The sequence below is a fragment of the Podarcis pityusensis genome (genome assembly GCF_964106645.2).
Source record: "Podarcis pityusensis genome assembly, chromosome: 16".
Lineage (NCBI taxonomy): Eukaryota > Metazoa > Chordata > Lepidosauria > Squamata > Lacertidae > Podarcis > Podarcis pityusensis.
In genome coordinates, this window is record NC_138041.1 from 30,284,484 (window position 1) to 30,310,014 (window position 25,531).

At 46.1% G+C, this 25,531-nt stretch overlaps 1 protein-coding gene across 3 annotated transcripts in view; it reads right to left on the reverse strand.

Annotated features, from left to right (window-relative positions):
• Positions 1-18,408, reverse strand: part of GNB1L (G protein subunit beta 1 like) — an 84,670-nt gene extending 66,262 nt beyond the window's left edge. Inside the window, exons 1-2 of one of the 3 annotated variants that reach the window (XM_080985248.1) lie at positions 18,274-18,408; positions 16,086-16,165 (exon numbers count right to left, since the gene is read on the reverse strand). The gene's annotated coding sequence lies outside the window, so the exon portion shown is untranslated. Of the gene's footprint in view, positions 1-16,085; positions 16,166-17,408; positions 17,550-18,273 lie in introns of those variants that run through there. The other 2 variants (XM_080985249.1, XM_080985252.1) reach the window with 2 other exon arrangements.
• Between the last annotated feature and the right edge of the window lie 7,123 nt (positions 18,409-25,531).

Sequence of the window (25,531 nt, forward strand, 5' to 3'; positions counted from 1 at the left end):
ATTAAAAAGTAATGATCGTCAGCAAGCAAGATTTTCTCTGAAATATTCGTGATTGGCCTAGATCATGGGTGGGCAAACCCAGGGACGGATCTGGCCCAATCACCTTCTAAATCCAGCCCGCCTGGTGTTTTTACATGAGTAGAATGTGTGCTTTTATTTTAAATGCATCTCTGGGTTATTTGTGGGGCATAGGAATTTGTTCATTTCCCTCCCCCAAAATATAGTCTGGCCCCCCCACAAGGTCTGAGGGACAGTGGATCGGCCCCTGCTGAAAATGTTTGCTGACCCCAGGCCTAGATCAAGACTTTAAGGTGTAGAGGGGCAATGTGGCAGAATGCAGCTGGACAGAGCTCTGAAAAAAGGTCCAAATACGGAAGCCACAAAATGTGCCTTGTTTGCGCCTTGATTAGTCAATCCATAAAGAAAAGTCTAGCAATCAGTTGTTTTGCTGTTACTCTGGGAGGGGGAAAAGGAATGGCCGTGCAGACTAGGGCCAGATTTAGGTCTGACGAGGCCTTAAGCTACTAAGGGTAATGGGGCCCTTTTTATGTCCAGCTGACCTTTGTCAACAACAAATGGTCGCTGTTTTTTGTGTTGAATATATGCTATAAGGTAATTTATGGACCTAACAGGTATCTAAAGGGGCGTGGGTGGCGCTTTGGGTTAAACCACTGAGCCTAGGGCTTGCCGATAGAAAGGTCGGCGGTTCAAATCCCTGCAACGGGGTGAGTTCCCGTTGTTCGGTCCCAGCTCCTGCCCACCTAGCAGTTCGAAAGCACGCAGTGCAAGTAGATAAATAGGTACCGCTGCAGCGGGAAGGTAAACGGAGTTTCCGTGTGCTGCTCTGGTTTCACCAGAAGCGGCTTAGTCACGCTGGCCACATGACCCAGAAAAACTGTCTGTGAAGCAGATAAACGCTGGCTCCCTCGGCCTTTAAAGCGAGATGAGCACCGCAACCCCAGAGTCGTTTGCGACTGGACTTAATTGTCAGGGGTCCCTTTACCTTTACCTTTAGGTATCTAAAGCGATTTGCACATGCAGAATGTAGGCACCCTATATATAGAAATGAGCAAACCAGTGATATTTTAGGGAGCAGGCTAGCAGGCGGGGCCCATTACTTACATCATAGGAGCCTACACAACACAAAACGCTGTTGCTGTATGTAGGTTTTATTTTATTTGTTTTTTATCTTATATTTTGGAATTGTACATCCAGTTTGTTTTTTTCCTTCAAACTTTTTTGGGGGGGCCCCAAGAGAGTGGGGCCCTAAGCTATAGCTTGTCTACCTTATACGTAAATCCGGCACTGGTGCAGACCCAACACGGAGGACATAGCAGGATCGGAGACAGTAACATGGTCGAAGCAGAATTTCGGTCATTAGTAGAGACCAGCAGGGAAGGGGGGGGTGTTGTTTAGCTGGTTTCCCAATATGGAGGTTGTGGCTGGTAACCAAGAGAGAGGGGGGGCTAAGCAGTGGTGAGGCTAGAATGGCACTAGTGCAGTGGCAAAGCCAATCGGGCACTCTCGCCCAGCCTGCCCTTCTCGGTTACTTGCAGCAATGTCCGTGTTGAGAAGCCAGGCAAGAAATGAAGAGTTGTCTCCTCCGGCTTAAAGATGAAGAACTCCACGAAGTGAGAGCAGGGGTCTTTATCAAACCACTCCTTCTTTCTTCACTTTCTTTCAAAAGCACTTTTTATGTGTTGTATTTAAATTTAATAAATAAAGCTTTTCATCAACAGTGAGCAACAGACTAAGCAAGTCACCCAGTCACGGTCTTTTCCCATTATGGTGAGATTTCTTTAACTTCTCAGTTCTCTTTTGAAGCTTCTTAGTTTGCACCTGCATATAAAAATTAGCATACAGTGGTGCCCCGCAAGACAAATGCCTCGCAAGACGAAAAACTCGCTAGACGAAAGGGTTTTGCGTTTTTTGAGTCGTTCCGCAAGACGAATTTTCCTATGGGCTTGCTTCGCAAGACGAAACGTCTTGCGAGTTCTTGCGAGTTTGTTTCCTTTTTCTTAACGCCGCTAAGCCGTTAATAGCCTCTAAGCCGCTAATAGCCATGCTTCGCAAGACGAAAAAACCGCAAGACGAAGAGACTCGCGGAACGGATTAATTTCGTCTTGCGAGGCACCACTGTATGCAAATCTGCCTCCTTTTCCCCTCTTTTGGGGGTGATGCATTTAGTGGCCACCCTAGCGCAAAGGCAGGCTAGCAGCTGGTGATCAGGCAAAAACAAGGGGAGGCGAGCCAAGAGAGATGAGCCGCAGTACCACTTCTGGCCACCCTGGCAGGGGGCACTGCAGCACAGATTAGACGGCTAGCTCCCTCTGCCAGAAATCCTGCCAACACCCCTCTATGCAAAAACACAGAATTTCAACCTAGGCTGCGTTAAAGGTTCCACACCCACCACATAACTACGCCAGAGCTACAAACAACTGGCGAACCAAACTGAAACGTTACTTAATAGAAAGTGACACTTAAGAAACATGCTGCAATAACTCGCCATGCAGCTGGCTGACAGATGAAGATGTAAACATTTGATCTCCCGGATCTGGAGCATGAGGAAGCGTGATTAAACTCTTAATGATAGATTCAAAGTTTCCACCGCAGTTTTGCTACTTGCAATTAAGGACGCTACCTAAATAACCTTCCCAACAGCAGTTTTATGGAGCCTCAGCAGAAAACATCTCCATTATGCAAGTGGAAAAATGCTTTGCTCTTATTTATCAGGGATCGGGCAGGGACATCAGGGATCAGGAAGTCCTCAAGGTCTCTCATTTGCCATGGTGCAATGCATGCCACTCCTCATTCTGCTACATGCATAGAGCCAGGCTCTGACTTCTCACTCACACTCTTATGGCACAGATGGGAACCTGTGGCCCTCTAGATCAGGGTTTCCCAAACTTGGATCTCCAGCTGTTTTTGGACTACAATTCCCATCATCCCTGACCACTGGTCCTGCTAGCTCAGGATGATGGGCGCTGCAGTCCAAAAACCAGCTGGAGACCCTGTTCAAATGTTCCTGGACTACAGCACCCATCATCCCTGACCGTTGGCAATGTTGGCTGAGGCTGATGGGAGCTGGAGTCCCACAACATCTGGAGGGCTGAGTTTGCCTATGCCTGCCTTGTGGCAGCTGGCACTTCCCTGGTTCACAGATGGGAGAAGAGCCTACAAATTATGTGATTTAAGTGCTGCCTTTTAACTGAACTCGCTCATGGGTGTCAAGGCAATGTGCCTAGCTGTTCATCCCTACAGGGAGAATCCTAATTAACCTATCAACTAATTTTAATAATTACTAATTACAGTAAATTTAATGGGGTTATGTAAGACAAATACATTTTTTTTTGGAAAGGCAAACCAATTAATTTTCACCCCCACCCACCCCGCTAATAAATCTTGGATATTCAGAAGATCAACTGAGCATGGGTTTGTACAAGTCTACCCATTCCAATCTGTAAACTCATTAAACCTCTTCATTGAAAAATAAATCAGATACAGGGAAATAAGCAACAAGTAACACACCAGAAGATAAGTCTCCAAGCTGGAAAGGGAGTCATTTTTATGAGCAGACCCAACATTTAGGAATGCGAGAGAAAGTTTCCGATCATTTTGTTTGAGGAGGATGGAGGTCTCGCAAGGAAGTGCAATTGCAAATGGAAAAACTTGCTATAAAAAGCTTTTCTTCCATGAATGGAAGAGGAAACAACTGAGTCCTTTAATTGTTAAATTGAGAAAAGAGGCTTCTCCAATGTCAACTTTATAAAAAACGAAAACAGAGAACGCGTACAAAAGAAAAACACAAATCGGTCCGAGGTAGGCCACTTTTTCCACAATGCCCCAGACATTTTGAGGTTTTAGAGTCCAAATCCATGAACTCACTGCCAAGCGCAAGAGCGAAGGAGGTGTCATATGCCAAGGAGGAAGACAATTAGAAGGATGAATGAAAGCCTTCTGAGATAACAACTCCAGCCGTTTCCTTTTAATCTTGGATGAGCAGTCAACCTGGATGTTCCATATACATGCCAATTCCTGGATTCCCTCTCTCTTTCAAAAAAGGATTATTTTGCTCACTTAAAACAAAATGATTTGTTATCCTGGGAAGCTTGTTATACGGCCATGAGAAAATAAAATGTGTCTAAGGGATTCGCTTGGATTTGCAGAGAATGCTTTCATCCTATCCAACACTTCTTAAATGAAATGAAAACAAAAAGGAGAAGATTGCTAGGAGCCAACAGATCTTGGCTCTATGCGACGAGAAGAAGGAAGAAAGTCCCAGGTTCATCACAGTCTTCTACAGTTTAAAAAAATAAAAAGGAGGACCCAGTAGCAGGAAATGGGAAAGGCTTTTGCCAGAAACCCTGCCATCCAGGGTCAACTCTGCTGGGCAAGATGGCCCATCTGACCTGGGAAATGGTAGTGCACTATATTCCTGTGCCATCAAGGGTTGAGTGCCAGGATGAAACAAAGATGGATTTGAATGCAAAACTAGGACACATTAGGCCCTGGACTTAGCTCCACCGGAGGCAGAAGAGCAGGGCCAAATCCAACTAGTCCAGATTGACTGCTTTGTGGCACAGGCCTTGCATATGTGACAGTCTCACCCATTCTTAGGAACAAACTCGGAAGCTTATCTTCAATCTTCAGAGAGGTTAGCCGCGGGATAAGCATGGCAGGGTGTGCATAAGAAGCCAAGCCCTATCACCCCACTGCAATTAAAGAACAATTAATTCCGCCTCCACCCGCTATGGAACAGCACCAAAAACTAGTTGGGAGAAAGAAGATTTCAAATGCTCGTGTATGTCCACATTTGCATTCTGCCCAAGTTTTCCATTCTTCCTCGCTTCATTCAGTTCCGCAGGCAGGACGGATGCTTGGGTGTCGATTGATGATTTATCAATCCGTTACATGCTTTACCTTGCTGGCAGGAGATGTTTCTCCACCCTGACATCTAACCTCTGTTTTCTAGCAGTATATATAATAACTATATTTAAAGACTCGTATAACTGAAGGGTTGGGAGTCTAGTCTAACCATCTGCTATGCAGGAATCACAGCTTAAGAATCCCTGGCAGATGGCCTTTCAACCTCTGTTTAAAAACCTCCATTAAGGTAAGCCCACCACCTTCCAAGGTAAACCATTCCACTGTCAAACAGCTCTCACTGTCAGTATTGTCTTCCTAATGTTAAGTCGGAATCTTCTTTCTTGTACAGTGGTACCTCAGGTTACATACGCTTCAGGTTACATATGCTTCAGGTTACAGACTGACTCTGCTAACCCAGAAATAGTGCTTCAGGGTAAGAACCTTGCTTCAGGATGAGAACAGAAATCGTGCTCCGGCGGCGCGGCAGCAGCAGGAGGCCCCATTAGCTAAAGTGGTGCTTCAGGTTAAGAACAGTTTCAGGTTAAGTACGGACCTCCAGAACGAATTAAGTACTTAACCTGAGGTACCACTGTAATAAGAATCCATTGTTATAGTTCCTATCCTCTGAAGCATGGGTAGGCACAAACTAAGGCCTGGGGGCCGGATCCAGCCCAATCGCCTTCTAAATCCGGCCCGTGGATGGTGCGGGAATCAGTGTGTTTTTACATGAGTAGAATGTGTCCTTTTATTTAAAATGCATCTCTGGGTTATTTGTGGGGCCTGCCTGGTGCTTTTACATGAGTAGAATGTGTGCTTTTATTTAAAATTCATCTCTGGGTTATTTGCGGGGCAATTCGTTCTCCCCCCCCGCTCCAAAATATAGTCCAGCCCCCCACAAGGTCTGAGGGACAGTGGACTGGCCCCCTGCTGAAAAATTTTGCTGACCCCTGCTCTGAAGCAACAAAAATACCCAAGTTTTTCCCATCTTCCATGTGACGGACCTTCAGATATTTGGAGATGGCAAACATATCACCACCTTACAACCCTGTTTTGGTCCATTGCTTTCGATTTCCATTAACTGTACTACTTGATGGGTATGATATACATTTTTTAAATAAACAAAACAGATTCTGAAATGCATCCATCTGAAGTTGTTCGGAAGGCATTCAAGATGTTGGAAGGTTTGTCCTATGCAGAGACCGGATCCCTCATCATCACATCTCTTGACTCATAAAAATAAATTGCTTCAAGTATCTGAAAGGATGATCTCAGGAAATATGCATGTAATAAGCCTTTGGCTTAAGCTCTTCAGGCGGAACGGCTTGCATTCCCAAACCTGCACTTGCCAAGGGAGCGCCCACGTGGGGGCGGGGCATTTGTCAGTGAGAACTGGCGGGTGGGCGGAGCTTAACCCTCCCCCGCACCACCACATCAACCTCATCTGCACATATGCTCCAGCCTCAAACACACTTTCCCCTCAACTGGGCTTACTTCTGATCGCCAAGCCGCCACAGGAAGAATGGGCTAAAATGGGCAGGGGTGGGAGAGCAAATCTGTAGGGGAGACCTGGTGGCTAGGGGTGGGGGGAGAAGACTAAATATCCTCTTCCTCCCTACCAATTATCTCTTTCAAATGCCTTGGCCTGAGCCGGCCCAACTATTAGACAGAGTCAGGAGGCCACCTTGGGCAACTGGTTTTTGGCATTATGAAAGGGCAAATTTATTACCACTATATTTTTACTTCTAAGGATAGGGGTAGGTGGCCTCAGGTGCCAAAACCTGGGGACTTACTATGTACTTTTGTGGGGAGTTGTGACATTTGTTCTTCTGCCTCAGACAGCAAAATCTCTTGGCTCAGCCTTCCCAGGCCCTTACATAAGTAACCCTGTCTTTGCCTCGTAACATGTGCTTTATTCATTTGTTTAAGCCAGCCTGCCACCAATGTGCTCAAGGTGACATATGTAGCTGAAACTACTCAGTTACTTCAGAGTACAGTGGTACCTCGGGTTACATATACTTCAGGTTACAGATGCTCAGAAATAGTACCTCGGGTTAAGAACTTTGCTTCAGGATGAGAACAGAAATCGGGCTCCGGCGGCACAGCAGCAGCAGCAGGCCCCATTAGCTAAAGTGGTGCTTCAGGTTAAGAACAGTTTCAGGTTAAGTACAGACCTCCGGAACGAATTAAGTACTTAACCCGAGGTACCACTGTAGTTACAAAAGTTGTTCCAAACACCGGTCATATCAGAAGTCTTTTTAGGCCTCGTCACCTCTATGCTCAGTCAACTTATGCTGGCAGTGTCAATTCTATGGTTGGGTTTCTGATTTCTGAACGTCTGATAAAGCAAACAGAGACACCTGAGAAAGAGCTATGAGCCTGGCTTCTCAAAGGTTGTCCCCAAAAAAGTTCCCAAAGTGAAAAGGGTAAGGGGAGAAACACACTCCTGAGCATGGGTAGGCAAACTAAGGCCCGGGGGCCGGATCCAGCCCAATCGCCTTCTAAATCTGGCCCACGGATGGTCCGGGAATCAGCGTGTTTTTACATGAGTAAAATGTGTCCTTTTATTTAAAATGCATCTCTGGGTTATTTGTGGGGCATAGGAATTCGTTCATTCCCCCACCCAAAAATTGCCCCACCCTGCTGAAAAAGTTTGCTGACCCCTGCTCCTGAGATTCTCCAAAGATAATTAACAGCATGACAAGGATGAACCGCTCAGCTGGCAACACCCTCGCCCAGGTGTGAAAACTGGCAGTCACTTGGGCCCAAAGTATAACGAAACACCTATAATATTAAGAAGTAGGCGAATTATCCCAAGACAATCCATCACAACACACAGCGTCAGGATGATTCATTAGGACAAGGAAACACTTGTACAGTGGTACCTTGGGTTAAGAACTTAATTCGTTCTGGAGGTCTGTTCTTAACCTGAAACTGTTCTTAACTTGAAGCACCACTTTAACTAATGGGGCCTCCTGCTGCCACTGTGCCGCCACTGCACAATTGCTGTTCTCATCCTGAAGCAAAGTTCTTAACCCAAGGTACTATTTCTGGGTTAGCGGAGTCTGTAACCTGAAGCGTATGTAACCTGAAGCATATGTAACCTGAGGTACCACTGTATTAATGAATGCCCACATTCAAAGATCGATTAGGAAAGGCCTCCTGTTTCCATCCAGCGGCTACTTCAGACTCTGAAAGCAACAAGTTCGGATGAATAGCTTTTGACTTTCTAAGACTAGGGGTCCATCTTCATCATGGGGCCCCCTTTTAAGCATTTTTGTGCAGACATCCCATCTCTCACTGTCTCCTCCTCCTCACCAAAAATTATTTAAGAAAGAAAATATCTAAGGTTACATAATGTAAGAAGACCCTGCTTGGTCAGACCAATGGCCCATCTAGTCCAGCATCCTGTTTTCACAGAGGCCAACCAGATACCTAGGAAAAACCCACAAGCAGGACCTGGGCACAAGAGCACCCTCCCTGTCTGCATTGGTATTCAGAAAAGATGTTGTCTCCATCATGGCTAGTAGCCATGATGAAAGCCTTTTCCTCCATGAATTAGTCTAATCCTTGTTTAAATCCACCTAGGCTGGTGGGCATTACTGTTTCCTGTGGGAACGAGTTCCACTGGTCAGTCACCTTAAACCAGCATGCGACCCCAGTGTAGCTTGTGACCCACTAGCTGAGAATCAATGGAAGACCAAGGATGGGGAACCTGTGGTTCTCCAGATGTTGCAGGACTGAAACTCCCCACATCCCCAACCATGATGACCGGAACAGATGAAGTCCAACTGCATATGGAGGCCCACAGCTGATGGGAGATGGAGGCCGACAACATCTGGAAGGCTTATGGGTCCCCCAACTGTGATACAGAAAAACATGGAGCAAGCTCAAGCTTTGTCAGCCAGTGGCTAAATGAAGTGAAATATTGTTGGGCTAAGGAAAACAATGAAAAGCCTAATCTGGCTGTGCATTTTTGGATGAGCATTCCAACTCATGTGCCTTTCAGTTTCTGGGAAGATTACATTAAAAAAGGAGTTTCTCCACCCTCTCTCATGCGAACCATAAAATAGATTTATGGCCCAGGTTGGGGGAAAGAATATTTAGGAAAATAATGCATCAAACTCATTTATTTTTACAACCAGGATTTTCTTTCTAATCAACACAGAGCCAAAGTTTGGCCTTCCACTTAATACTCTGGTTACTCTTTCTACTATCAGCCTTGCAGAACAGACTGCTTCCCTGGGGAAACTGCTGCAGCTGTGTGGGTTTGGAAAGTCTTGCCTAATTTTTAAAGGCAGTATCTTTCTCTTGAAGTACCGAACAAGATGCAACAGGGAGGGTGCTCAATCCTCGCAGAAAACATTTGGCCTGGGACAGTAAACCTGAGACTCGTGGTTGTTGGCGTTCATTGGGACTGGTTGGGTATAAGGCCAACAACAGGGGCAGCCATAACAAATGACAGGCAGAGTCAATTCTAGTTCTGTAGCCATCTTCCTCCCTGCTGAGTTATTTAACACTGAGACTAAGCAGCAGTAAGTTGATAGCCAAATGCCACCTTCTAGACTAGTTCTAAGAAAGAAGGCAGTCAGGTCGTGGCTGCCTGACTTTGGTGGGGCCGGATGTCTGGAAAGGTGCCAGCAGAGGCTGGGTAATTCACCCTTCTGGAGGAGACAGGGAATGACTGACAGCCCATAAACACCACCCATTCAAACATCATCATGTAATTCATCCAGAGATCTTTATGCCCAGTCCCTGGTCCACCAGTAGTCCTAGGTCCACCAGTAGTCAGGATTCCTCAACCTCGTCCCTCCAAATGTTTTGAGACTACAATTCCCATCATCCCTGACCACTGGTCCTGCTAGCTAGGGATCATGGGAGTTGTAGGCCAAAAACATCTGGAGGGCTGAGGTTGAGGAAGTTTGCCTTAAGTGCTTTTGCCAGGCTTGAGCGTGTCCTTGAACTGTGATGGCATTTCTTGCTTGTCTGGATGAGAATGGAGAGATGGGGGAGACAATGTCATATAAACATCTGGCAATTTTTTTGTATCTGAAATACAGCAGCTAAGAATTGCACATGTTGTGCCATCCACTTTTGCCTCTGGGCCCACTATCTGTGCTCTCCCACTGAGCTGGGTGCTTCCCTCTAACACCTATGGGGGAGCTATGGGTGCACCAACCCTTCTGCCCCTGAGGAACATTCCCCAACTACCTCCGCAACATCAATACTAACAGAGCCAGCGTAAGACCCATTAAAATGCAGCCACTGTGTACGGCCAAACCAAAGCCCACAGAACCCACTTTTGTCCATGTTTAAACAAAGTTCCTGGGAGAGAAATTTGTCCTCAAGTCTCAGGAAGATCGAGAGCTAAAAAGTGTTTTCATAGGTTCATTTTATTCTCATTTTTAGGGGGATCACTTTAACTGCTCCACAGAGGCTCATAATTTTGAAACGGCTCAGGAGTTTAAACAATGGATGTTGAGCCTGTGTTAATTCGAAACCCTCGACTCATCCTGCCAACCTCACTTTTTTCATACGTCGACATTTTAATATTAAAGAAGCAGTAAATCCATCCATCTGGGTGTGTTGGATCAAAGTAATATTCCTTCCTTTTCAGATCCTATACACACACAGACACACACCAAAAAAAAAAAACCAACAACACTTGGGTTAGATTGGACATTTATGCAAATTTCCACTTGATGGTGACTTTTTTATATATATAAGCAAAAAAGAGAGAAAGGGGGAAAGTTTGAGTGTTGACTTTTTCACTGCTCAGAACTTACTCCTCCTCCAATAGGGGCAGAGCACATTCATCTATCTTGGAAAATGGAATCCTGAGAATTAGTTGTTTTTTCTTGACAAAAGCCAACTCGTTACAGCTGACTTGTTCACAGTTTTTAGGCTGCCAGTGAAACAGATCTATGTGTGTTTTTTATGGATAAGCTTATGGAAAATCTTCACCCTGAGGGACAAAAAAGAAATTCTATAAAAAGACACGAGAATACGCAATACAATAGTGTCTGCAATTCATGGTTTATACAGAAAGAACAGGAAAATGTCTGGCTAGGAACCTTAACAACATGTGAGGGACAATGATTTAAGGTTATGAAGAAAATATTACAGTGACTGAATAATGCTGTTACATTTAAATAAAGAAATAAGCTGTGTTCAGACAAATGCCCTCATATGCTAAGCACGAGTGTGTGGAGTACAATAACTTTTTAGACTTTGTAGGGAAGGGGCCATAGTTCAATGGGAGAGCCTCTGCCTTGAATGCAAAAGATCCCAGGTTCAGTCCCAGGCATCTTCAGGTAAGACTGGAAGCAACCCCTGCCAAAAATCCTAGTTAATTTAGATAGGCAATACTGAGCAAGACGAAGCAGCAATCTGACTCAGTATATACCATACTTTTCCATCTATAAGACGCCTCCATGTATAGGACACCCCCTATTTTGGGGGGAATCAAATTTAAGAAAATGGGGGGAGATGGCACAGAGTTGTTGAGCTTTTTTCAGGGGGGATTGCCGAAAACCGCTCGCCTGACCGCATCGCAAAATCCGCCTCCCATCTGTCCCCATCGCCAGCAGAAGCTGCCAATCGCCCGCCCAACTGCCAGAGCATCAGCCAGTCAACACCACCCATTGACGCAGCAACCAATAACACGCACAATAGCTGCTGACAGCCGTGGCAGCAAGCAATCAAGGAGAGCCCCACTTTTTGGCATGATTTTTAAAGGAAAAAACATAGTCTTATACATGGAAAAGTACGGTATGTTCCTAGATAATAAACAGAGTCTTTCTGTATGATCAGCACCCCATTCAACTACTGTTTTCATTGCTTAACCCCAAATATTAAAAGATACAAAAAAGAGAGAGAGATTATCCAAAGCTCATAAGTAATTGGTAAGGTTTATGAGCTATGGCCAGCCTACAAATTTTTGGGCACCAAATCACAAAGGCAGGCTGCAGTGTTTACAGCACTATCCTAGACAAGTCTACTCAAAGTTAGATCCCACAATCTGGTGCCTTTCAGATGTTTTGGCCTATAGTTCTCAGCAGCTCAAACCAGCAGCAGGTGGTCTCCTGTCAATGGGAAGCAATGTCCCACCTGGACTGTCAGAGGCAGCACGCCTCTGAAAGTCTGTTCCCGGGAATAACAGGTGGACAGAGTGCTGCTGCATGCATGTCCGGCTTGCAGGCTTCCCACGGGCATCTGGGAACAGGATCTTAGACTACATCGGGGTCAGCAAGGCTTACCGTGCATGGGCCAGATCACTCCCATGGAGATCCTCTGTGGGCCGGACCGGCGCGGTGTGATGCTGGAAATCGCGTCTGGTTATGTCTGCGGCGCCAGAAATCGCTTCTGCGCATGCCCAGATGCCAAAAATCACACCTGCACAGAAGTGATTTCCCGTGTCTGGGCATGCACAGAAGTGATTTCCAGCGCCGCAGACATGCGCAGACGCGATTTCCGGCATCTGGGCATGCACAGAAGCAATTTCTGGAGCCACAGAAGAGATTCCCCATGCCGCGCTGCGCCAGTTTAGCACAGCGCATGGGGACTCACCAAGCGGGAGGCTACGTTCAGGGGCAGCTCATAGGCCGGTTAAGAAACCCTAATGGGCCGCTTCCGGCCCATGGGCCTTAGGTTGCCGACCTCTGGACTACATGGACCATTGGTCTGATCCAGCAGACTCTTCTTAGGTTCAAAAACATAATCTGAAGGTTGTTCTCTAAATCACCAATAAATTAATTGCTTACTACAGCAGCGATACTCTAGTTCTCATCTCCTCCTAAACTACAATACTCTCTAAGCAGTGATTTGATCATTTCACCATGAAAACACATACTGAGAACCAAGCCTTTGAAGTCCCACCAATCTCAAACGGAGCAATCTAAGCCCATATTTAATCCTCCCATTGAGATCAATGGAATTTAGAAGGGCTTTTCTTGCCTGGATGGTAATACTGCTCTTTAACTCCACCCTTTTCAGCAAGGTCTTGAACCACAGGGTTGGCAGTTAGCATTCAAGAGTCATAAAAGAGAGAGAGAGAGAGACCATCAAATTCAAATTGCACAAAATTATAAGGTGTGGGTCACTTGTTTGGGCATTTACAGGTCACCGAGATTAAATATCTGGGAGGTGGTTTGATATGATCTCATGGTACAAAGATCCCAAGCACCAGCTGCTAGCAGAGCATGTTGCCCTCTGGAGCCCTAATGATGCCAGTTCAAGATGTCTACAAAAATTGCATTTGTAATAGTCCAAACCAGCTGTTTTAATCAGGAATAAAATTGGTTTGCATATCCATCAGCATTTCATAGGCTTTTGACCCTATTGATCAAAGATATTTAAACTAAAACCCAAGTACATTGACTAGGGAGTAAACTGTATTGAGCAAAACATTTAAAAACATGCATAGGATATTTGCACAGTGCAAGTGCAGTGGTACATTTTACGGAGGATGAGGCCTCATTGAACCCAGTGGGACTTACCTCCGACTAAAATGGACATACGACTGGGCTCTGCTAACCCCCCCCCCAAAAAAAACCCTGTACCTGCTTACACTACTACCCTCCAAAACACTGTTTTTTTTCCCTTAGCACAAAATGCCTGCATCAGTGTAACCTGTTAACTACATCCGAGTGATCCTTATCTCGGCTTAATAAGCAGAAATATGAATGAGCCTTTTTCCTGCCCAAGTAAACTCTTTGTTCCTCCCATCGCAGTGCAAGTGAACAAACCAGTCAAGATACAATTGCCCAAACTCTCCTACTGTGAAATAAGTGACATTAGCAGCCGCGTCCCATGCATGCTTGCATAGAAATACAGAGTTCAGAGGATCTTCCCAGCACATGAGTTTAGGATCGTAGCCTAGGGAAGGCTGGAGGATGTTAGTTGAGGTGGAGGGGTCCCTCTGCACTGTGCTGCCTCAACCAGTGAGGGAGTTGATCAATGCACTCGCCCGGAAGCCAGCTGCATTGTCAATGGCGATAGCAGAAATCCCTGAAAAGGGTGTTTCAACCTGAAAGCTGGCATAGCAAAGGAGGAGGGGTTTTTTTCCTTCTTCCCCTGACCTTCTGCACAGGGGTTTGGAGTGCTCTTAAGATGATAATTCCGAACTGGGACAAGAATGCTGCCTGAAACGAAACTCTTCATTGCACCCAGTGGAAGCTGGGTCCATTAAGGTGAATGCCCCACCTGCCTGCCTTCTTACTTGCAAAAAGGTCTTTGGGGTGGCCCTGCCTGACAGCTTTCACCTCCTGAGTCTCAGTGTTGCCCTTCTAGAACTCAGGAGGGAAGAGGGTGGCGATGAAAGTAGAATTTGTTGGCTCTGCCTGCCATTGCCTCTGGCTCCACCTACTGTCTGGGTTCCCTGCCTGTCCAAATGGGCCCCAGCCACTACTGATCACATGTGTGCACACCTATTCTGATGTACTTCTGATGTACTGCTCCTGATTTAAGTTACCTTGCTGGTCTCCAGCATGTCCAAACATCCCTTAAAAATTGTTCCTGCTTATTTGCAAAGGACCCAAAGGCACCAGAGGCTGCTTTGTGTAAAATTACACATTTGGATGCGCTTATTATCTTGGCTCGCTGCCTAAAATGAGGTGCGCCAAGCAATATTATAAGCTCAGGTAAATGAGGCAAAAAATCAGCAAACTGATTGACCTAAAAAGGAAATGCTCCAGGTCATGGGCAATTTGCATTTCCCCCCCCCTAAGCCTACTACAAGAATTGATGAACAGATAAAACTACAGGAATATTATTGCATCCCTACTTGTAAGCTTGAAAACAACCACTCGCCTGGAGCAAGTAAGAAATCATCTTTACATGACCAGGCAGGGAAGTGTATGTAGCACATCAGAGAGTACACAGAACTTGCATTCATCTGAACCCCTTCTCTGTGTGTCCCCCTCTGATGCAGCTGCATATGGTTGCAACACAAAGACAGGCCTTTTTAGTGGTGGCCCCTCACTTGTGCCCCAGCAAGACTTATTTGCTCATGCACTTACCGTATTTTTCGCTCTATAACACGCACCCAACCATAACACGCACGTAGTTTTTAGAGGAGGAAAATCTGTAGGCATGCCACCCGTAGGCATTTCCTCCATAACACGCACAGACATTTCCCCTTACTTTCTAGGAGGAAAAAAGTGAGTGTTATGGTGCAAAAAATATGGTATTCGTTGGTTATTAATACCGAGCTTAAGGTTATAATTTAAGTGGCTGCTATAGATGGAATTTGACATAATTTAAATATATTTTTATTGCTCCTTAATCATATTGATGAAGACTGGTACGGCACCTTCTCTTTCTACACCTGCTGAAAAAATTTCCGTCCTGCCAGGCCTACGCAAGAAATTAATAATACATCTTCCCAGAATGGTTAAGTGATGCCTGTTTTTAACTTTCTGATGTGGTTTTTATTGTATGGTCTTACGTATTTTTGCTGTACACTGCTTTCTCATAGTTTATGAAATAGCAATCTATAAATATTTTGAATCAATCCATCTCTTAATGGCCTAAAACAAGACCACCAATTTAATGACTTTAACAGAAGAATAGACAAATTCATGAGGGACAAGGCTAACATTGGCTACGCTCTGCCTCCACGGTTGGAAGGCAGTACAGTGGTACCTCAGGTTAAGTACTTAATTCGTTCTGGAGGTCCGTTCTTAACCTGAAACTATTCTTAACCTGAAGCACCAGTTTAGCTAATGGGGCCTCCCACTGCTGCTGCGCCGCGATTTCTGTTCTCATCCTGAAGCAAAGTTCTTAACCCGAGGTACTATTTCTGGGTTAGCAGAGTCTGTAACCTGACGTGTATGTAACCTGAAGCGTATGTAACCCAAGGTACCACTGTAATGGTTCTGAATACCTATTGCTGGAAACTACAGGGGGGAGAGGCTCTTGTGCCTGGGTCCAGCTTGAGAATTTCCCAGAAGCATCTACTTGGCCCCTGTGAGAACAGGGTGATGAACTATATGGGCCCCTGGCCTCATTCAGCAGGCATTGGCGGAGCTTCATGCTCTGGCATGGGGGGGCGGCGGGGGTGGAGAGCAGGTGGGGGCGGGGCTGGCATGCATCCCGGGGGCAATGAGCTCCCCCCGCACGCCTCTTCCTCCGCCAGTGTCAACAGGCTCTTGTGTTCTTATGGACGAGCAGATATTTTAAAAATCGCAAAAAGGTTCATTATTTTAAACCCAGATACTTACAGAAACTGTAGCTGGCAGGTCCTAGTCCTTGAAGAGGCAACCTCCCTTCTCTCACACACACTTGAAAAAACATGCAATGTCTAAAAGAAGGAAAGTTATCTATTAGCTATTGAACCATTCAGTATCATCTCTATCATTTCTGATTGCCAGATTCACTTTCTGCAAGTGCTCCTTTTTCTAACTGGCATCAAGGGACAGGCAGAAATTCACTGTATGTCAATGAAGAAGATGACACCTGTTGGATTTTTTGCCAGCATTCGGTTGGTAAGGCAAGGGGAAAATGCTAGGGAGGAGGGACAGGTTCAGCAACAAATCCTGCCTCATACCCTGTATTCACACGGAAAGACCACACCTTTCGGATTCCTGCCTTGCTCACTCCTGTTAGAAACACAGCTTCACCTTCAAAGGGTGTATCTTTATTTGGTTATTTAAGAAAATTATTCCCCACCCACCATATAAGCTTAGTTTTTACACACACACACACACACACACACGACAGCAATAAAACAAATAATAGAAAAATAATAAACATGGTCAATGCAACAAATGATCTAACATTTTAAAAGCCTGGGAAAATGAAAAGGCTTTTGTCTGACACTGTGAAAGCATGAGAGTCACAAGCATCAATGTGCAGAAGGTTACCACCAGTTCACTATTGGGTTTAAGCTTCTTTATCATTGTATTTTACTTAGATGGAGGAATCCTTCTCATTTTATGCTGGAAAGCCCTCGCCCAGAATATCTAGAAGGGAAGTAATTCCTGTTGGGTTTTTAACCTCTTGTTAAAGCCACTGTGGTGTCCCATCTGTTGAACACCCCTCCCATTTCAGGTATGTCTGGCGCCACCATTGTTAGCTTTCCAATGCCAGGCTAAGACATATTTATCTGCGCAGGCATTTTATGTTTTGTAAGCTGATCATTGTTCAACCCGCTCTGTTGTTTTTAGCTGTCCTGTTTGTCTGATGGTGTGTTGTGTTATGTGTTTTTGCTTATGTTATGAGTTGCTTAGCTGCTTTTATTTCCTTTTCTATTCCATTCCATTCCCTGCCCTGGTATTCACATTCTGCATCACTGGGCGGGCAGGAAGGGGGCACCATGCAGTCGAAAGAGCGCTGTGCCATATACAGTAAAGATGCTAGCTCTACCTGTTGGATTCCTGCTCCACAGCTGCAAGAGACTCAGCTCTGCCAGCAGGAATCCAAAGAACGCCCCTTACCAAATAAAATAGCTCTTGTCCCTGCAGGCAAGGCAACACCTGTTGAATTCCCTGCGTCAAGCCCCCTTCCACCCTATAATACTGCAACCTTTCTATAGGAAATTGCACCTGTTGAATTTCTCCCTGCATTCCAGCTGTTGAAGGCCATGCCAAAGTACCAACGGAAGAAGAGCGGCAGGTGAAAATGATGGACTTTGCGGAACTGACAGGAAAAATCCGAAACCAGCACGATCAAGTATTCCAAAAAGACTGGAGAAAAATTATACAACATTTGAAAGATCGTTGTAAGCAATTAACAACGCTAGTAGGGTTATCTGAAGACTTGTAATGAGAAGTGTTTTTTACCTTTCTATATTTATTTAAATTTTGAGGTATTTAGTAATGAGTTACATTAGAATTGGAAAATATATAGAATGCTGTGATATAAAGGTTAGTTTTGAAAGCCAAGAGGTGGGAGGGAAGGAAGTCGACAGGCTCTAAAGAGCCAAAGAAGTAAAGTGGATAATAACAATGTGATTATATATGTTTAAATGGAAAATTAATAAAAAATATTTTGAAAATAAAAAATAAATAAAGGCCACGCCAAATGAGGGTGGGTGGGCTGAGCAGAGGACCGCCATGCAACCCAAAGCATGCCTCACCAGGTAAGATTAAAGGCTTGACCTGTTGGGTTCCTGCCTGCCTCACAGCTGCTAACTTAGGCCTGCCAGAGGGGGAGGAGTATCCAAAGTGTCGCATTACTAGAGGCGTCAAAGCCCACCCCCCTCACCACAGGCAAGGCTAGACCGGTTGAATTTCAACCTGCTCTGCAGCTGTAAAACCATAACTACGGAGCGTGGGGGGAATCCAAAGAAGGCCTTACTGGGTAGGAGAATGGCCTCCTCTCCAACAGGCCTCTCCCCCCCCAAGAGCCCCCATTCGCCCCTCCCCACAAATATCCCCCCTCACTCGCTAACTACATTACATTCCTCACCCATGAGGAAGACGATCGATCGGCGATCTGCAGGCGATGCCTGCCCGGCTGCACAGCACGCAGGGCGCAGGGCTACGCATGGAGCACAGAGAAAGAGAGAGAGAGCGGGCGCGCCGACAACACCGTCACGTGACAGGGACTCCGAGGCGGCTCGACCGCCTCTGCGGCAAGGCTTTCCCTGCTCCGCGGCGCATGCGCAGGCTTGATTCCTCGGCTGGGCTGCAGCCCGGCGCGGTGGAACGTTGAGGAATGTTGCAAATCTGGAGTTTTGGAGGGAGGGAGGGCGGGCAGGTGTTAATGGGGGCGCTAGCAAAGGGGTGCGTGTGGGAGGGGGGTATTTAATTGGCAGCTATGGCATTTAGCGGTAGGTGGAGTTGGCCGGTTGCAAAAGGAAAAGGGGGACACACTCCCTGCGCTTTTAATAGTTGTATTCGATCGATCAATCAATCAATCAATCCCCAGGTGTAGATTGGAGGACAAGCTGCCTGCACCAGTAGAATCTCTCTCTTCTCTTTACTGCTCTGCACAACTGTTAAAGGTCCAGTAGCCTCTGCATTCTTTTGCACGCTAAAAGGTAGAGCTCCTAAAGGTAAAGGGACCCCTGACCATTAGGTCCAGTCGTGGCCGACTCTGGGGTTGTGGCGCTCATCTCGCTTTATTGGCCGAGGGAGCCGGCATACAGCTTCCAGGTCATGTGGCCAGCATGACTAAGCCGCTTCTGGTTTACCAGAGCAGTACACGGAAACACCATTTACCTTCCCGCTGGAGTGGTACCTACTTATCTACTTGCACTGGCGTGCTTTCAAGCTGCTAGGTTGGCAGGAGCAGGGACCGAACAACGGGAGCTCACCCCATTGCGGGGATTCAAACCGCTGACCCTCTGATCGGCAAGTCCTAGGCTCTGTAGTTTAACCCACAGCGCCACCCACGTCCCAGAGCTCCTACTTTGCACAAAAAAAGGCTCAATGTTCATTCTTCCAGTGAAACTCTTTTAAGTCTCAAACCCAGAGCGTCGCTGCCAGTTTGCAGTACATTACTCAGCTAGATAGAGTCTGGTCTGACTCTGTAGAAGAGAGCTTCCTATGTGAATCAGCCCTTTTGGCAAAAACGAAGAGGACTGGAATCATGGAGTTGTATCCAGCTAAGTCCTGCGTAGATTCATTGACATTAAGACTTAAGTCACATCCATTGACTTCAGTGGATCTAATGACTAATGTCATAAGGGGATGGACCATAAGGGGATGGACCATAGTTAGATCTAAGAAGAGCCTTGTTGGATCAGGTCAAAGGTCATAGAAAAGGGTGCACGATTGATAGATAGATTGATTGATTTTCCATTCCACCTTTCCTCCAAGGAGCTCCGGGTGTCTGACCTGCAAGACAAAAATGTCTACAGAACCCTTGGCTACTGAAGGCCTGCCCCCCCCCGGCTGTGGGTTCACCAGACAGTGGTCCTTGGTGGTTGGGAGCCCATTTAATTTCCCACAATGCCCTTTACAAAGCTTCAAGAGGGGAAAAGGGGGTCTCCTAACCACTTTTAACAAACCACTTCCCAGGATTCTTTGGGGGAAGCCGTGACTGTTTAAAGTGGCAAAATACTGCTTTAAATGTATAGTGTAGGTGGGTCCTGAAGTTGTCTAAACCCCTTCAAGCCATCTTAAGTTAGCGACCATCACAACATCCTTAGTCACAAATTTTACACTGTGAACTATGGGCTGTATGAAGGACTGCCCTTTTGCATTTACTGAATCTTCTATATTCAGCTTCATTGGATGGCCCTGAGTTCTCTTGAACAACTTTCTCCACACTGTACATCATTTTGCATACCTCTATCACCTATCTATCCCATTACTCTTTTTTCCTAAAGCTAAAACCCCCCAAAATGTTGTAACCTTTCCTCATAGGGAAGTTGCTCCAGTTCTTTGATTCTTTTGGTTGACCTTTTCTAGGTGTACAATACACTTTCTGAGGTGCACGGATCTGTGCCCAGTAATCTTCTTATTGTTATTGTTATTAATTATCTCTATCCCACCCTTCCTCCCAAAGGAGCCCGGGGCAGCAAACATCAAAATGGCAAAACTACCATTGAAAAACACAAAACAAGTAAACAAAAACAATTAAAACATTTTTAAAGCATTTAAAAGCAATCCAATAACTCACTGTTACTAATCGTTGCTATGACTAGGGTCTTTCAGCCATCAAATGCCTGGGTAAATGGGAATGTTTTAAAATTTCTGCTGAAAGTACATCATGAGAGAGGGAGAGATAAGCCTCACTAGGGAGGGCTTTCCACAGATGAGGAGCCACCACCATGATGACCCTGTAAGAACAGCCAGAAGTGGCATCAGTAACGGGGCCTCCCCTGCCAACCAGAGGGCCTGAGATGGTTAGGTACTTGGGTCCACTGAGCCTCTTGGGCTTGCCTATCAGAAGGTTGGCGGTTCAAATCCCCACGATGGGGTGAACTCCCATTGCTCCATCTGCACAGATGCGATTTCCGGCACCGCGGAAGTGAGTCGATGTGCTGCGCTGGTTTGGCACGGCATGTGGGGACTCGCCGAGTGGGCAGCACATGGGCCCATGTGGTGGGCCTTAGGCTGCCGATCCCTGTCCTAGTGTGACACCATCCACAGAAAATCGGGATGGAACGGAGTGTCCCAGAAATGGGCAGGGCTGGCTGGCGGATTCTGATCAAGAGTACTCCCTGCTAGCGCATTTTGCTCTCTTTTTTTTGTCACATTGGTCCCACTTGTGTTCTTGCAACACAATGCAGCTGTTTGGCCAACCGGTGCGTATTCATTTGCTGCGAAGCAATCCATGGTTTTTACCCACACGCCATACCGAGCCCTTGGTCCGTTTGTGCCGTAGATATTCAATTTACTCACGTTCGTGTTGAGGGCGGGGGGTGGGGGAGAGTCATAAAAATGATACCCCTGCTTTAAACCACTCAGAAGCTCTTTGGGGGCAAGGAGAAGGGACCCCAGGTTTGCAAGCGATACGGCAGTACTTAGCTAACGCTCAGGTTTCGACGGCACCCTCCCACCCCCTTCCCTTCCCTTGCTCCCCCCAGTGGTTCCTTTAGTCTTTCTGGGAAGCTGCCAAACACCTGTGCAGCGAAGAGTGCAACAAATATTCTTGCTGTTTAATTTAGCTTTGCACAGAAAAGGCTGCATTAGGCCTGATGTAGGCCTAATCCCGGCCCTCTAAAGAGGTTTAAAGCGCTCTGGTTTCACCTAATCCCGAAACCTAAGCCAGCATCTTTGAAAACTTCCATGACACCACAGAATGAGCAAATAAAGGGGCATTCGACTATTAAATTATTAGAAGGGACACAGTGTGTCTTTTGGATTTTCAGACTTAAAGCTCTCCCTAAGGAGCTTGGCCGCGGCCACAATAAGAATGTTTATTTTGCAGACAACAGGGTGGGGGTCTCGCTGACGGTTTATTATGCCTTGTCTGATTGCTTGGGTGGGTGAGGGGGGGAGAGAGCGAGAGAAGAAAGAAAAAGTGGTAATATCGCTGTGTGGTGGTTGGGCATGTCGAAGAAAACGAAAGAAGGAGCATGTCTAGACATTGCAAGCTTACAAAAAAAAAAAAACCCTCAAAAACAACCACCCTGAGCTGGTTTCTTATTTTATAGATCGTTCAAACTGTCCAAAATGCCACATTTGAGCCTTTAAGCCTGATTCCTCATAATGTTAAATACGAGGGCTACTAAACAAGCAGAAAGGGAGCTCCTGGCAGCTTGCCCTAAGAGCAGTAGATTGAAGCACAATTTGGCTGGTAATTGGCAATATGGACCTATTGTTTTGCAGAATAGTAAAGGAGGACTCCTGCTGACAGGCAATTTAATGTGCTTAAAAAAATAAGGTTGGGTTAGAACTTTGCAGGGAAAGGAGGCATCTGAGAGTTCTGCAGGCACTCTGATGGGTGGGTTTGGGTTTTTTTGCAGATATTCTGCAGGTATTCAATGCAACAATAGCACATTAAAAGGTAAAGGGACCCCTGACCATTAGGTCCAGTCGTGGCCGACTCTGGGGTTGCGACGCTCATCTCGCTTTCTTGGCCGAGGGAGCCAGTGTACAGCTTCTGGGTCATGTGGCCAGCAGGACTAAGCCGCTTCTGGCGAACCAGAGCAGCGCACGGAAACGCCGTTTAGCTTCCTGCCGGAGTGGTACCTATTTATCTACTTGCACTTTGACGTGCTAGGTTGGCAGGAGCAGGGACCGAGCAACGGGAGCTCACCCCGTCGCGGGGATTCAAACCGCTGACCTTCTGATCGGCAAGTCCTAGTCTCTGTGGTTTAACCCACAGCGCCACCCGCGTCCCTAATAGCACATTAGTGGTGGGTTTATAGTGGGTTTAAGGGTGCTGAGAGTTGTTAGAACCCCCGTTCCCCTCCCAGAACTACAGTTCCCAGAGTGGTTCAACAATCAACCCCTCTTCATAGGGTACACTGGGAATTGTAGCTCTGATTAGTGGCCTACTAACAGCTCTTAGCACGCTCAACAAACTACAGCTCCCATAATTCTTTGGGGGGAAGCCACAAGTGTTTAAAGTAGTATCATAGCGCTTTAAATGCTTGGTGTGAATTCAGCATTGCTCAATTTATGGTGGCCAGTCTTTACCCTAATATACCGTATTTTTCGCTCTATAAGACGCACCAGAACACAAGGCGCACCTAGTTTTTGGAGGAGGACAGCAAGAAAAAAATTATTCTGAATCTCAGAAGCCAGAACAGCAAGAGGGATCACTGTGCAGTGAAAGCAGCAATCCCTCTTGCTGTTCTGGCTTCTGGGATAGCTGCGCAGCCTGCATTCGCTCCATAAGACGCACACACATTTCCCCTTACTTTTTAGGAGGGAAAAAGTGAGTCTTATAGAGCAAAAAATACGGTATGCCTTATTTGTACACGTTACCCACTGAGAGTCGCCAAGATGCAATCACAGGTGGCTGAGATTAAGACCTGTCAATCTAATAAATTGTATACTTCTTTTATCCCGTTGTAGCTATGGTTTTCCCGGTAGTGATGTATGGAAGTGAGAGCTGGACCATAAAGAAGGCTGACCGCCGAAGAATTGATGCTTTTGAATTATGGTGCTGGAGTAGACTCTTGAGAGTCCCATGGACTGCAAGAAGATCAAACCTCTCCATTCTGAAGGAAATCAGTCCTGAGTGCTCACTGGAAGGACAGATCCTGAAGCTGAGGCTCCAATACTTTGGCCACCTCATGAGAAGAGAAGACTCCCTGGAAAAGACCCTGATGTTGGGAAAGCTGGAGGGCACAAGGAGAAGGGGATGACAGAGGACGAGATGGTTGGACAGTGTTCTCGAAGCTACCAACATGAGTTTGACCAAACTGCGGGAGGCAGTGGAAGACAGGAGGGCCTGGCGTGCTCTGGTCCATGGGGTCACGAAGAGTCGGACACAACTAAACGACTAAACAACAACAACAATCCATTCCCTGCCAAGATATCTGGTAGATTTACCAAATGTTAAAATGAGGATAGCCTTTACACAGGCAAGACTAAACGTCCTTCCATCAGCAGCCTGGACAGGCCAACATAAAGGAGTTCCTAAGAAGGATAGGGTTTGCAGCTGCAACTCTGTTATCAGTAGAAGACATAATTCATGTACTCTGTGAGTGCCCTTTCTGTGACAATCTCAGAAACAATCACATCCACCCATTGCTAAGATCGCAGAAGGGAAGGTCGTCTCTTGCAAAGACCTGTCTTTTGCTGTCCGATGTTGAGAGATATATATGCTGCACTTGTAGTTTCATGGTGAATTTTGGATATAATGGAGATGTAAAAGATTTGGATTGTTATAAAAGATGCAGGAGGAAATGATTAATAATAGGGCCCACAAAGGGGAGGAGGGAAGTCCAGGAGATTCTTTGGAATCTTTTTTTTTATGATGTATGTTGGATATATGATTGTAAAACTTTAATTTGATAAACCAAATAAATAAATTGAGAGAGAGAGGCTTTAGATTTAGAAATCTAAATTTCTTGTTAAGGCTTTACAGATTCATGTAGCAAAACTTGAGGTGGGGACGGGAAATACTGTATTTTTCCATGTATAAGACTATGTTTTTCCCCCAAATTTTTTAAGTTTAAAATTGGGGGTCGTCTTATACACGGAATGTTGCAATTATTTATTTCTTGATTTGGGGCTCAAAAAATAGGGGTCGTCTTATACATGGGGGGCATTTTATACACGGAAAAATACGGTGATTCATCCACTAGGGCTCAGCAAGTGGAAATGTAAACCATTATTAGTAGCAGTATTCCTGTTGTTGTTGTTGTTTGTGAAAACACAATGCTTGCTAAACACAATAAACCAAACTGACTTTTGGAACTGACACATTCCCCAGCTGGAGGATGGCCTTGCAAAATTGGGAGAAGTTTAAATTTGGAACGGTGGCTGTATTCCAGTTTGCATATTGTTTTGGAAAGAGCAAATTGGGTATTTCCATCTTTAAACGTGAATGGAATCCTTAGCCACAGATGATTGTTTGTGTGGAATGAAATAAGCCATGACCCTGGGTTTGGACCTAACGCTAAGCCAGGAATCATGGCCAAGAACAGCACGTTTATAGTTCACTGCAGGCATGGCCAAACTTGGCCCTCCAACTGTTTTGGGACTACAATTCCCATCATCCCTGACCACTGGTCCTGTTAGCTAGGGATGATGGGAGTTGTAGTCCCGAAACATCTGGAGGGCTAAGTTTGGCCATGCCTGGTTTACTGTGATATGTGGATGAGGCCACTATGGAGTGGGGAAACTGGCCCTCCAGATGTTGCCGAAATATGCGCCTCCCATCACCCCTGACCATTGGCTAATGGGAGTCCAACATCGGGGGGGGGGCACAGGTTCCCCTTCCCTGCATTACATGGCTGATTAATTTAATAATAAAAGGTAAAGGGACCCCTGACCGTTAGGTCCAGTCGTGACTGACTCTGGGGTTGCGGCGCTCGTCTCGCTTTATTGGCCGAGGGAGCCGGCATACAGCTTCCGGGTCATGTGGCCAGCATGACTAAGCCGCTTCTGGCGAACCAGAGCAGCACACGGAAACGTCATTTACCTTCCTGCCAGAGCGATACCTATTTATCTACTTGCACATGATGTGCTTTCGAACTGCTAGGTTGGCAGGAGCAGGGACGCAGCGACGGGAGCTCACCCTGTCGCGGGGATTCGAACCGCCGACCTTCTGATTGGCAAGTCCTAGGCTTTGTGGTTTAACCCACAGCGCCACC